General features: G+C 40.0%; 1 protein-coding gene across 1 annotated transcript in view; it reads right to left on the bottom strand.

Annotated features, from left to right (window-relative positions):
- Nucleotides 1-10,922: 10,922 nt before the first annotated feature.
- Nucleotides 10,923-13,462, bottom strand: part of LOC149113252 (uncharacterized) — a 21,714-nt gene continuing 19,174 nt past the window's right edge. The window contains exon 17 of the mRNA XM_089288133.1: nucleotides 10,923-13,462. This exon is cut by the window's right edge and continues 36 nt beyond it. The gene's annotated coding sequence lies outside the window, so the exon portion shown is untranslated.

Raw genomic sequence — 13,462 nt, 5'->3', positions numbered from 1 at the left:
CACAGGGCAGAAAAAAAATTGAAATCCACCTGCCCTGTGGGCCAGCACATTTCAGTTGCCCACTTAAATATTACTAGCCCAATAGGCATGCAAAGTTCATGCCTTATCAACTACATCACTTACTAGGTAGTGTCTATAATCAGTGATAGACTATAACAAAATAAGCTTACTGGTGCTAAACTAAGTAAAACATATTGAACAGCACTTGACACAAATGTTGTGTCAGATACATGGTAACTACTGGTATTACAGTACCAGTAGTTACTTGGCATCTGTGTTACACATATGCTTGGATTTTAAATTACTCATTGTTTAGCTCATCTTTCAGTCTTAAGTTTTGATATTTTTTTGATGGGAAATTATCACTAACAAGACTACTAAGGCTAATTTCACTTGCCCAATGGACCACCAAACTTCCATTTTCACTTAGAGCAAAATTTACTTGCTCCAGGCAATTGGACCTGGGTTTTTTGTTACCCTGCAACAGCTTGTTTAAAACCTCTAGACAGTATAGGAAGGGAAAAACAGGACCAACCAATCACTCTGATAGAACAGTGGAATGAGAGGTGGAGGGGAGGAAAGAACCCATGAGAAGAGCCCCAGTGCTCAAGAAAGTGCTCTCTAAAAGCAAACCACTAAATGCCACTGACAACAAAGGTAAGCCAAGACTAAACAGTGCTGTCGTTAACTCTGCTAAATTCCATTTAACTACCATGAAATCATATTTCTAAAGGGAGGTAACATTGCTATGTTTTTGAAGTTGTCTTAAGTATGTATTTCCTTTTAGGTGGTGGATCAGATTAGATACAGGTCATAACCATAGACTCTTGGTACACCATGTAAAAGCTTAATGCTCACGTTAACTTACTGGTATACAGTTTTTAATAATATCTTTACACAGTTTTTAATAATATCCTTATACGTTTACACATAAGCATGCATGTACACTTTGATGGCATAGGAAGGCAGTAAAGCTTATGCATGGTTATGCATTATTCAATGTTCTATGAATTTATTATTACTAATAAAATTATTATACAATTAATAAGTGCTCAGCTTGTGCCTAGTGCTACATTCTTATTGGGTATCCTGAACTGTATTGCCATTTCATCCACTGTTCAGTCTATCTCGTTTTAAACTGGTTAAGTTTTCATCTCTTCTTCCCTCTGTCTACTGTGATCTACTCTCCACCTGATCTGAACTCCCTAGGGGAGGGGGAGAACTCCCTTATATGGGCTATATAGGTATGTGTGGCCCCAAAGGGTATGGTTTTATAGCTGTTTTAATCATAAATAGGGTATTTTGGTCTTAACGGGATCAAATAGGGTATGGTTTTTGCACTATAGTCTCGAAATTATTGGGTATGTTTTTAGAAAAAGCTACTTTTTCATCGTTATCGATAAGACCACACAACAACCCCTTTCTCAATGCCTTTAATATCGGTCTAATCCAGGGAACTAACTGGAAGACAGGGTTGAAACAGGGTATTGATTTAAGAGCCAGGTCTTAAATAAGGTTATTCATATTAAATTTCTTGCAGGTCGTAAATATGGTAGATAAAGTAGGAAAAATAGCAGATTTTGACCTTAAATAGGGTACGGGTTTCGGGAAGCGGGCTGCACATCCCCACCTAATTTGTCTGGGAGTAAACCCAACCCCCCCCCCCCCCCCCACCCCAGATCCATGGCCTGCAGGTCAGACCTTAAACAATATTATTATTGGATGAGGTTTTTGTGATATCCTGAATAATCAAGGTCGAGGTAGGGGTTATCAGCCTCAGCCTTCGGCTTCAGCTGATAACCCTTACCGAGACCTTGATTATTCTGGATATCACAAAAACTGAATCTAATTATTGTTTTATTATCCATTGAATGAAAAAAAATGGAAGTCACGTTTTTGCTTCTTCACTGACGGCAAGCAACACAAAGCGCACGAACTTGACAAGATTACCCTTAGAAATCACGCTCTGCAGTCACACATGACATGATTACCCATGACCTTGTGTGTCATTGACATGACTATTGTATAATCTCCAGCTACATGACGTCACAGGCACTGATTTCGAAAATTAACAGTACACTTTCGGCCAATCAGAAAAGAGATAGTGAGTTCAGTGTATAATAATATCAGTTATCCTTTCAGTAAGTTGATTTTACGCCTCAGCAGATCAGACAAGTTTTAAATTTTGCATTTCGGTGCTACATGCATCCAGGCTTATGTTGCCCAGTTCTGTTTAGCCTTTCCTACTCTGATCTGATACGTTTTATGCAGGACGTAACATGTCGATCAAAGTCGATCATCGAAAACGTAGTCGATAAGTCGATAGTACTCGATAGTTGTCGATAATTGTCAATCGACAAATTAAATTTGTCGATAAAAGTCGATAATCACAAGATTTTCAACTGATTATCGATTTTATCGACAAAAATGCAAACAAATGTTTCACTCAGCTACGAAATTCAAGTAACCAAACGAATAATAGCTCCAATGACTTTTTTATGGAAGTGTAAACAGCTGTAAAGTAAATCTGTATGGCAATAAACTTAAATAAAACCCTGAACAACCAAGTGGTCTGTTATTCATTACAGAATAGAATGTTTAAATTACCTCGAGAAATGATCGACTAACAGTTTCAGCTGAACTAAATCGCGATCTGCAACATAACTCGAACCAACCTAGTTCCAAGGGTCTCTCTAGGCGGGAGAGATGAGAGATCCTGGGAACTCGAAGTCGTGTTTCTTCGTGGGGACAGAACGGGCCAAAGTTTAGACTAGATGCGGGAAAAAATCGAGGTCAGCAAGGTAATTAAAAAGTAAAGTAAAGTAAATTGACATTTTATTTTCATCAGAGTTTTTACTCAGTTCAACATTTGACAAATACAAGCTGCTACGACTCTCCTCCCTATCCGCTAGGTTGGCTAAATTCGCCGGGTTTGTATGCCCCTTGCTTCTCCTTGCGCCTGTGATTGTTGTACCAGTCCGCAACCTACGTATGACAGTAAAAATACAGCGAATTACGATTGCTCAGTATCAGAAAATATGAACCCGTGAACAGTTAATCTCGCCAGATCTAGCCTTGTTCAGACACAAAACGACGTCAGTCACAGGTACTCAGCAGTACTGTTTATTAAATGTGGTTAAATCCGGGTTAATCAAAATCGGCAGCACACATCAGCGCTTAAACATAAGCTGATTTAATAATCTATAATCCCAGATAATCTACAATCGATGGCTGCCATTAAACCTACTTTTAAACCACCATCAACAACACACTGGATTGGTTGTGACTTTCCTGAATGTGGGAGGTGGTTCCACGAGTCATGTCTTGGACTAAAATTCTCATCTGATATGGAAAGGCAAAGATATGCCTTTGTGTGCAAATCGCACGATAACATCAGTGGCCTAGACATGTTTACCGATCGCGTAACCGCATCAGTATCCGACATATGTATGCAGATCGAATATGAAGAATTAATAGAGGGGTCAGCGACTATAAAAACAGCTAGAAGATCCACATACAACGCCGGAACATCATCAACAGAGCAGCCTCTTCCCCCGAACTACGTGGAGTATGAGGGGAAATTCTACCACATCGCAAATTTCCTATCATTGCAACAAGGTAAAGTGTACAACCCCTCCACTTCAAGAATGGCCAGGTGGATGGCCGTGGCAAGAAGTGATTTTTATGAGAAAGTTGAAGCAATTGTCAGTCCGAAAAAGACTACAAATGGACTTTATTTAAGTGACATTTCAGCTTTCTGGGTACCAGGGATCGGTATAAAGTGCGACGAGGTCTTACGCTTGCTGTGTAAGACATCTGCGAAGTCTGCAGTGCCAGTATTCGAATGGAAGAAAGAAAACAATGTAAGAGACAAAGTTTCGGCGTGTTTCAAAGTTCTCTCGCACACCAAAAAGCGCAACGGAAAGTGGCTATTGACGGAAACTACTGAAATAATGTGGAGCGAGTGCAATACACACTTAGTGACATTTAATGGTCCTTTGGAAAGAAGGGATTGCCCTTTAGAAGTAAATGCAGAAGCTCTTGAGGCGTTGTTGCCGCAGCTACAAAAAGCAGAGGAGGAACGACTTCAAAAGGAAGAGATACTTAAAAAGCAAGAAGCTGAAAGGAAAAAAATGGGGCCGCCGGAAGATATGACTGTTCGTTTATTGAAAGAAGTCCTTGATGACGTGAACATAACCTATAGGTCGAACGAAAAAAAAGCTGATCTGATAGAAAAAGTTCGTTGTGCTCAAGCAACTTTACATGATGTATCACATGACCACAACATGAGAGGTCACGCCTTTTTCTCTTTTAAGTTCTGGAATACTGGAACTCCGTTTGAAGACTGGTCTCATTTCAGGAAAAACGCATTGTGTCTTTATTATTTCGATGACCGAAAGGAACGCCTTCTATATCTCTTCTTCCATATACTTTTTCTCTTAGATGCATTCGGAGCATACCTGGAAGTCATCTTTCTACAACAAATTGTTTATTTTATCATAGAAATTTTAACGCTGCGTTAAATCAAGTATGCATCATGGCTATTTTGGTTCAGTTACTTCACGTTTGGATGGCACTGGTATCTCTGTGGCTGATCGCCCAGGTTAATTTTATGTCAGTTCTTGGTGAGAAAATTCCTCACATGTTTTCAGAGGAAAACGGATTCCAGACGTAGTTGAATTTGTAAACAGTTGTGTACATTACATCACGTTCAGTTATAACAGCTTTTAATCGTTAGGGTGACAATAGGAGCCAAACAGCATACTGGGAAATTAAATTTTAATCAATTGAAGTTTTGCTTTGTTAGATTGATAAGCGTAGGAGTTTAATTAGGCTTAACATCACATATGCATAAATCATTGCTTACAATGATAACAGCTGCTATAAAACACATACAAAAGAAAGTATTTCAGAGATTCGATCTGAAATGATTTACTTAATAAAATACTTTTGCTGGAAGAAAAGGGTAGTTTCTCTGCGGTTATTGAGGCTTGTACGAGCTTTCAATTACAGTACAAAAGCGGTAAAATGAAGTCTTGGCATAGCCAATGCTGCTTTATTAATCTGTCCTCGGCAACTGTACTCTTTCCTCCCGCCATACATCGTTTTTTGTTTTTCCGATACTTGTCGATTGAAATCGATCAAATCGATCAAAATCGACCAAAATCAATCATAATCGAACAAAGTCGATAATCACAATAAATTGTGTGATCGACTTTTATCGATTTCCGATATTTGTCGATTGATTAGTATCGACAACGATCGACGATGATCGATTTTTATCGACTATCGAAATTATCGACATGTTACGTCCTGTTTTATGTGAATCAGTCTTACCCACTAAATTTCTTTCCACTGTATCAAAGGCATCAGCCCTCAAGCAGTTTGCTGCACGGTTATTTCTCAACGAGAAGTTTACATTTTTTCATGCAAAGGTCCTAACAAAAGCCCTCGTCCGCCATATTTTCTATCTTTCGACCCCAAGCTCACTCGGTCATTCTACTCGTCATTCCGCGTTGGGTATCATCAAGCTTTCTCGCGCGAGTGATCGTACACGCGGGTGATCGGGAAAAAAAAAAAAACACCCTGAGTAAAACGGAAAGAATACCATAATGATGTAAATCATTCTTTGGGAACGGAGTGATCGTAACAGCCTTCTACCTGCTACGGCTTGTTATAGAAACAATTGGCAACCCAAACAAGGACAAACGACCTAATTTTTTTTTTCCGTCAAACTCGTTGACGTTGATGGGGTTTTTGGATTCGTTTTGGCTCAAAACGCTTGGCCTCTACCTCACTAAAACAAGGACTATCGATTAAATTTCTCCTTCTGTTACTCATGATATTTTATTGCAATCGAAAAAGAGAAGTTTTTGAAAGGGTGTCCTCCCCAGTAGCCTGCGAACGCAGACGTATTTCCGCTATCGCTTGTCTCCGCCGAAAATAACGTCTGCGAACCCGAGCCAGGAAACGATTTCTGTGACGTAATGACTTTTGTTTCTCCTTGGCCAATCAGATTCCATGATAGAATGAAACTCGAGTGCTCCCCGCAGCGAATACCTCGCGCAGTAGTTCTGGGGCTACTTGAGCTAAACTGTGATTGGCCTAAAATCCCTACGTCACAGAAATCGTTTCCTGGCTCGGGTTCGCAGACGTTATGTTCGGCGGAGACAAGCGACAGCCGGAAATACGTCTGCGTTCGCAGGCTACCTTCCCAGTGGTTCCTCAACCGTATTGCCCTTTTCATGCGAACGAGCGCGACTTATGAGCGACTGGTGACAACGCGCAGCGCAAGGGACAATGGGAAGGCTTCTGGGTGCGATTCAAAACAACATGTTTTTTTCGCAAATTTGCGCGCAAATTTCAGGTTTGTTCCAGAACGCGCAAGCAAAAAAAATTTAAGAGAGATCGAAGTACATGAGACAGCTCATTTAGTTTATCAGCTACGATTTAGAATAAAGTAGCACAATAGATCAATGTTTGATATATTCGTGTTTTTGCAATTTCTTACGTCATTGGGAAACCCTGAGAAAGAACGGGCAACGCCTTACGATCATGCAACTCACAGCGAAAAACAATATTGTTTCTCAACACGTTCGGTGCGTGTTTTCAGGAGAACATTTGCCAAATTAATAGCTAACATTTGTATTTGTCATTACAACGCACGAACTTAATTGTAGTTTCTGGGATGTCTTGCAAAAATGAAATGTATCGAGGTCGTCATCGCCATCGAGACAACCGTCACAATCAAAATAAGAGAAGACTTGGAAAAGCGATTTCTACGTCCAATCGAGCTACCAAGAACAAAACTAACAACACTGATTACGTCAATTGAAAAGCGCGTGCGCAAATTTGCGCACATAAATTAGTTTTACTTACAAAAACAAGCATGCCAACACTAAAAGAGCAATCAAAAACTAAGAGAGATTGGGCTACGAAAGTTAATTGAGTTTGTAAAGTATGGTTAGAATGATAACTAATTTCTGTTTCCTCTTTACTAAAATGGAAGTTGTTTTTTTCTTTCTCTTTCAAAGATCGCCGGTATTTTTAAGGCGTGGCATTTGTCCAATAAAGACGTTTGCAAATGGTTATTTTTACATCAAAATTGACAATTTTCCGCCCGTGTTTTCGCAAATGTAAATAAATGATGCTATAAATTTAGCGACGAAAAATCGCAAAATCACAGTTCTTGTTCACTCGGAGCATTAATAGTTACAAAATGGATACTGGCATAACACAGTTTCCATCTTATCCTCCTGAAGTGTCCTATTCAGGCAATCAACTTGACCCAGAGACTGATTTAAGGGGTTACTTCAGCGACAGTCCGCCGTTCAGTCCCTCATGCCATCTCGATATATTACGGCTGTCTTCCGAAAGCGATGACTGCTTGGAAGTTCATTCTTCGATTTCTCCGTCTTCGCAAGAACTCGCAGTTACCGATGATCACCAAAGGAAAAAAGACCAGCAGGTCCAGCAACAACAAGAAAAGGTCAGTTTTGAAATTGGCAGCGAATTACGTAACAAGTTTCTGTTTAAATTGGAGAGCATCAATGGAAAAGAAATGGCGATCAAATCTAGTCAAGACAGTGAAACAAGTAAAATATCTCACGGCAACAGTTTATACGCGCATTCAAAAGATAGAATTCGCTCCAATTTCAACCAACCAACAGAAAAGCTGACATCTAAAGAAGGAAATAGCGGCAAAGACCCTCCTGCTCCAAGAAGAGATTTCGTTTCAGAAGTCAAGGAACAAAGCGATTCGGAAAGTGCAGCAACGCGTGAAAACACTGTATCGTCCCATTTCTTGATACCGTCCTCGAGTCATCTTTCTCTCCGACGAAAACTGAAACGCCAGGCATCCCGTGCATTGTCAGTTGAATCGCGCGAGAGAAACGAGGACATGAGCTGTCCTATGTCTTCAAATTCACCGAGAAAATCCCCCGTGCAAACAACACGCAAGACCAATCATTCAACACGCGCGTCCAAAAGCCCAAGGAGCGCTGTTACCAAAGGTAGCCATATATGGAATCCCAAGAACCCGCGGGTCTCAGGTCCATCCACGGGGAAAACGCGCGAGGGCTCTGCCAGCGTCGGGGAGGTACCTAAGCTAAAACTACCTACACTAACAGACAGCCAAACAAAGACAAGTACACGAGAGAAGCATGAAGGAACGTTTGAGGAGAGAAACAGAAAGGCAACTGTCTCGTTGCTGCCAAAAATCCATCAGCCAAACCGTTCAAGTTGTCCTGTGTTTCAAAAATCTCACTTGAAATCACCCAGGAAATCGCACGTTTTCGCTGCGCGCAACAGCGGCCAGTTAACTCACGAGTCTCACAGCCCAAGGATGACCAAGATAAAGCACAGCTACTGATGATCTTTACTCAGAAACGTTGCACGTTCCACGAACACCCACGAGGAAGATTCGCCTGGGATGTCCAGGAGGGTTAAAAACAAAACGAACGAGCAAGGGACAAGAACGGAAGATTTCCAAACCGAAAGACGAACAGAAAGCGACAAAAACCTTAGAAGAAAAGCTAGGAGAATCATCTCATTCAAGACAACAGTCAGCGCCATCTTTGCCCAAACTCTGCCAGCCTCAATACCAATGTCAATCACGTGATCAAATGGGTTCAACCGTGCTTACGTCAGCAGGGTCGTACGCTGATGCACCACAAAGCCTTCGTCGCTCCTACAGGCGTCACGTTGCCAGGCAGAGTCTCTTCAACCTTCTTCATTACTCGAGATACAAGGTGAAAAAACTTCAACTATGGATACAAATGCCTTGACGTCCCATTCCGTGATCCCTTCTAGAAGTCATCTGGCTCTGTGCCGTGAAACTTCCAACCATTTGCCAGCTATATCACGCCAGGAAGGCTCGAAATCAAAAGAACATTTCAGGCAAGCACCTCCGCTCCTAATAAGACGATAATAAGGAATGGTCTAAAGCGCTAAAGCTGTCCTTTGCCTCAAAGTTCACCCAGAAAATCTCCCGGTTCCACAGAAGAAAATATCAACTGGTCAACGCGCGTGTCCAGAAGCCCCCATGTCAAAGCCACGCACTTTGTTTATCAAGTTTCACGATCACTCGCGAGGAGGACTCGCGTGGGATACGTAGCAGCGCAGGAGAGGAACACAAGCCAGTGAGCTGTTTATTGAAAGGTGATAAAACTGTGAAAAGCAGCCATGGAATGCAGAGCAGCATGGTCTAGTTCAGTTCCTGCCCAAAATCCAAAAAGAACAACCCACAAATGAAGTTTTCAGGGGCTCGTGGAAATCTGTAATTCGCTCTCAGATCTCAGCTGAACAGCGAATCTTCTATCTCAATTTCAATCTCTTATTACCAATGAATTGTTTTCAGCGGACAATTGCAGTGTTCACACCCATTCACAGAGGTTGTTTTCTTTTGGTTGGGCGATCGAAGAAACAAATTAAAAACGAGGGGGTCTGGGGAAAAATTGGTCTAGAGAGTAACGATTTATCTCGTACCCAGGTCTCTGGCCGTTTAATAACGCTTTGTAAATTTGCATAATTAGCTGTTTTACTGAATATTTATAATAATTTCAGTAAGTGCCAGTTTATCGGGAGGAAGGCTGCGTGACAATGTTCACGTTTTAATTGTTTGAATGAGATTTTATTATCTTTTGTTATTATTTTATACTTTACTTTAGACAGCTCAGTGGTTCTCGTGTGTATGTACAAGTTAATTCCTTCAGTTCCACGTCGGAAAAAAATGGAAAATGGATGTGCGCGACACGAAGGCTTCAGTAGAGACTGTTGTGTTGTTACAAGTTTATCAAACTTGACATGTAATAAAGGTACAAATGTATTACACCGTTGATAATCAATTTTTTGGGTTATCAAAAATAACAGCATTTAAAACTTTGAGCTTTATTTAAAAAATAGCCAATATGTACCGTGTTTCTATCGAGTTTTAGTATAAATCTATTAGCGTTCTATCACCAATGCCGTTCTCTGATTGGCTACGCTACTCACTATCTATTCTGTTGTAGATAGTGAGTAGCCTAGCGGTGTGCGCTCGTTAACAAACTAACAGCCACTTCTTTGCATTTTCGAAGAGTCTGTAGAGAGGATTTAAATAAAGTTTTGAACGACTTGTAGATTTATGCTAAAACAATTAGATTATTCGCTCTCGATTTCTATGCGTGATAGTATCAAGTATCAGGCGATAGAAATCTCGAGCTCATAACCTAGTTGTTAAATAGAAAGACGATTCTAAACCAATTAACGAGCGTATTTTGGGGGGCTATTTCCTAATCAAAACTATCACCAATGCACGCTTATTCGAACACTTTAACTTTTAAGAGTATTGACAAGAAAATGAAACAGAAAGCTAAAAAAACACCAAAAAAAGCCAGAGCGAAACCAAGGGAAACGCAGAACGGAATGCATCAAAAACATGACATAACGCATCGCGTATCGGTAACCGAGGAAAGCCACAGGATACTCGAACGCACAGGGAATGCATGATCCAACGCACTGAGATCGCACTCGGCACGACGATTTTTTACCCCTCTATACCCTGCTAGGGAGTATGTTGACAAGCTAACATCTATTATTAAAAACTGGATCATTGGATAATGCAATTCGAGAGTTTTCATTGGCTTAGCCATCATGGGTTATAAGCCATTATACCATGCTCTACAAATATGGTAAGCGTACGCGTGACTTTTTGGGGCGTTTTTATTTTATAACTTTTAGTTTAGTTTGCTATATTTCGGGGCATTTTTCATAAAATTATTATTCCGCTCGCGCTAGTTGGATACTTGGCGCTTTGCCCCTCGTTGACTATCTACCATCTCTTATCCAAGAAGCGCGGGTAGAATAATTGTTAGCTAGAAGTATAATTCGTGATAGTAAAACCGCTTTCCTTGCTAATTAATCAGGAAATACACTTGCACAAGTTCTAGTTTCGAATTTACTTTTTATCGCCATTATAAAATACTAAGACTGCTTAATAAAACACCATAACATAAGCTTACAGAGAGAAAATGAAAACCGAATCCTGTTATACACCTGCATTGTATATGTCGTTCTAAAATTATGTGTAAAAGCAAATGGAAAGTACAAGAAAACTTCACATGAAGTAAAGAGGTTTGAAAATAAGGCTGGTTAGCGCTTTTAGCGCAAAGTAATCAGAGGACGAAACATAGAATAGGTACTATAGCGCGGAAAAAACGTAAACCCAGCGGTTAGCGCGGAACACGCGCGAAAATAAACAATCGGCCGCAAGCGCGGGAAAATATACAACCAGCGGTGAGAAGGCGCGCAAAACTACAAAACAGGTAACAAGCGCTGGAAAACTGGCAGTTGTGCGTGGCCAAACCCAATAAAGAAATAACATTTTTGCGAAATGTGGAAAATGGTTGTAAGAAAATGGCACAAAATAAACAGAGGAAACCAAAATAAAAGGCCATAACGTTGGTGGATGACAAATGTTGCATGAATTCTCTAAGCGTATTTGACGGAGAAAAAATTAAGTTTCTCGTGAATGTCTCAATTTTTGGCTTGGTAGTGGAAAATCTCACAGGAATCTAACAAATTCGAGAAAAGCGGGAAAAGCCCGCGCGTCGTGAGCTCGACCGCTCTGAACTTTTGAATAGCTTCCGGTAAACCACTGCTATTCCTGCTGTAACGGTATTTTCCTTGCATTTTTCGTTCCATTCGCTCAACAAACGGCACGGGAAGTGCAAAGAACACTCAAAATCTTGTTCTCGTTTGGTCATCGCTTCTCGTGTTCTTCAACATCAAGGGATAACATACACCAATTTATGACTCATTAACTACACATGTTCACCTTTAAACTACGTTTAAAATACCTAGCTTAAAACAGAGAAGGAAAACTTAAATTTCAAAACAGGGTTAAAATACGCTTGACCAGTTGACAAAACATTAGTAAGAACTGATTATGTCACTGATAAAACAAGATTTTAAAAATATACATTTGACAATTGAGTTGATTATTAGCCAAAGGAAATTAAGACATCTCGAAACTTCCAATCCACTATCAAGAGGAAAATAGCGGTCGAAAATGCCAAGTATATTTTACAAAATAGATGTTGACAGCTTTTATAGTATAAATTCCACATTTCAATCGTTAGTTACTTCCTGCTACATATTAAGATGATTTCAGTCCGTACTGCCCACTCTCGAGAGTTTGTTTGCGTTTTTTGTTTTGTTTCATGTAAGACATCACGAAATGTGAACATTTCGCGACTAATTACATCAAGTAAATACAAAGTTTTCTGTCAATCGCCATCATGGACGCGAAGCTTTATGTTTCGTTCTTTCTCGTATCACGTGATGAAACAACTTCGCAGCTGTAAAAATCAATGAAGCTGTTGGAAAAAGAATTTGAAAGGCCTCAAAGATAAGGTATGTGGTTTGTAACGAATAACATCAATTCACATTCCATCGAGTGAGATTTATAATGTATATAAACATTAGGGTGCCGAGACTGCACAGTACGGACTGGAAATAATCTTTAAATCACGTCGAGATTCAAAACATTGTTCAAGAAGTCATAGTCAGCTTATGTTTACATTAACTGATTTTAAAAATGTTTCACGTTTGGTGTAACGTAAAGTATGTCTCAATTATGAAACCAGCCAGTGAAAACTGTCCTTACTTAAAAACTCAAAAAAGTGTTAACAGTAAAACGCAGACTGCCGGAAGTCCAAAACAACACCACCTCTGGATGGTCAACTCCATGTTATTCCATGATCATCAACTAAAATCTCTTTACTGTTCTCATACCTTACTTATCATCTGCCTTAAGAGAATTTGATTTTCCAGGGAAGACATTTTTCTCTGAGATGATCAGATCGTCAATTCTCATAACCTGGCTGCTTAAATTTGTTACTAACAGGTAATGAGAAGTTACGTTTAGGTCACTGAGGATATTTATAGAGATCCTGTCATGCACTTGAAGCAGTTAAGTTACGATATATAAATTGGTTTCTATTACTATTAATATTAAAAATTGCCTTCATTTCGAAGGAATCCCAAAATTCTAGTTTACTGAGGTGTAAAAACACTAAAGAATTGAAACGGACTAAGAAAGACGAACTTGAAAAATTAAGGCACTGGAAAAGCGCCATCTTCAAGCTTCTTTCTTGCGACTTTGCAACACGCAAGATGGCGGTTCAATTGCTATTTCTAGCGAGGTCCAGAGATCTCCAGCAGGCGAAAAAAACGACCAAACAGCCCTTATCCTTTAAATAATTTTATACAAAGTGCTTGTAGCAATGATTAGATATGCTCTTTCAGAGATAAAAACACTGTCCGCCACATGAATTCACATATACCCTGCATCTTGTTAACAAACATTTCCTTTCTTTACCAAGTTCCTTCCTTCCCCGAGAACATTCGAGCTGCTCACATGATCTGCATTTACCCCGTTTCTCCACGCACGTCTTGGAACCGTACTTCCATTTTGTCATTG

This window comes from Orbicella faveolata, unplaced genomic scaffold (genome assembly GCF_042242905.1).
Source record: "Orbicella faveolata isolate gen_17 unplaced genomic scaffold, um_ofav_v1 contig_15, whole genome shotgun sequence".
Lineage (NCBI taxonomy): Eukaryota > Metazoa > Cnidaria > Anthozoa > Scleractinia > Merulinidae > Orbicella > Orbicella faveolata.
This window is presented reverse-complemented; position numbering and strand designations above follow the sequence as displayed.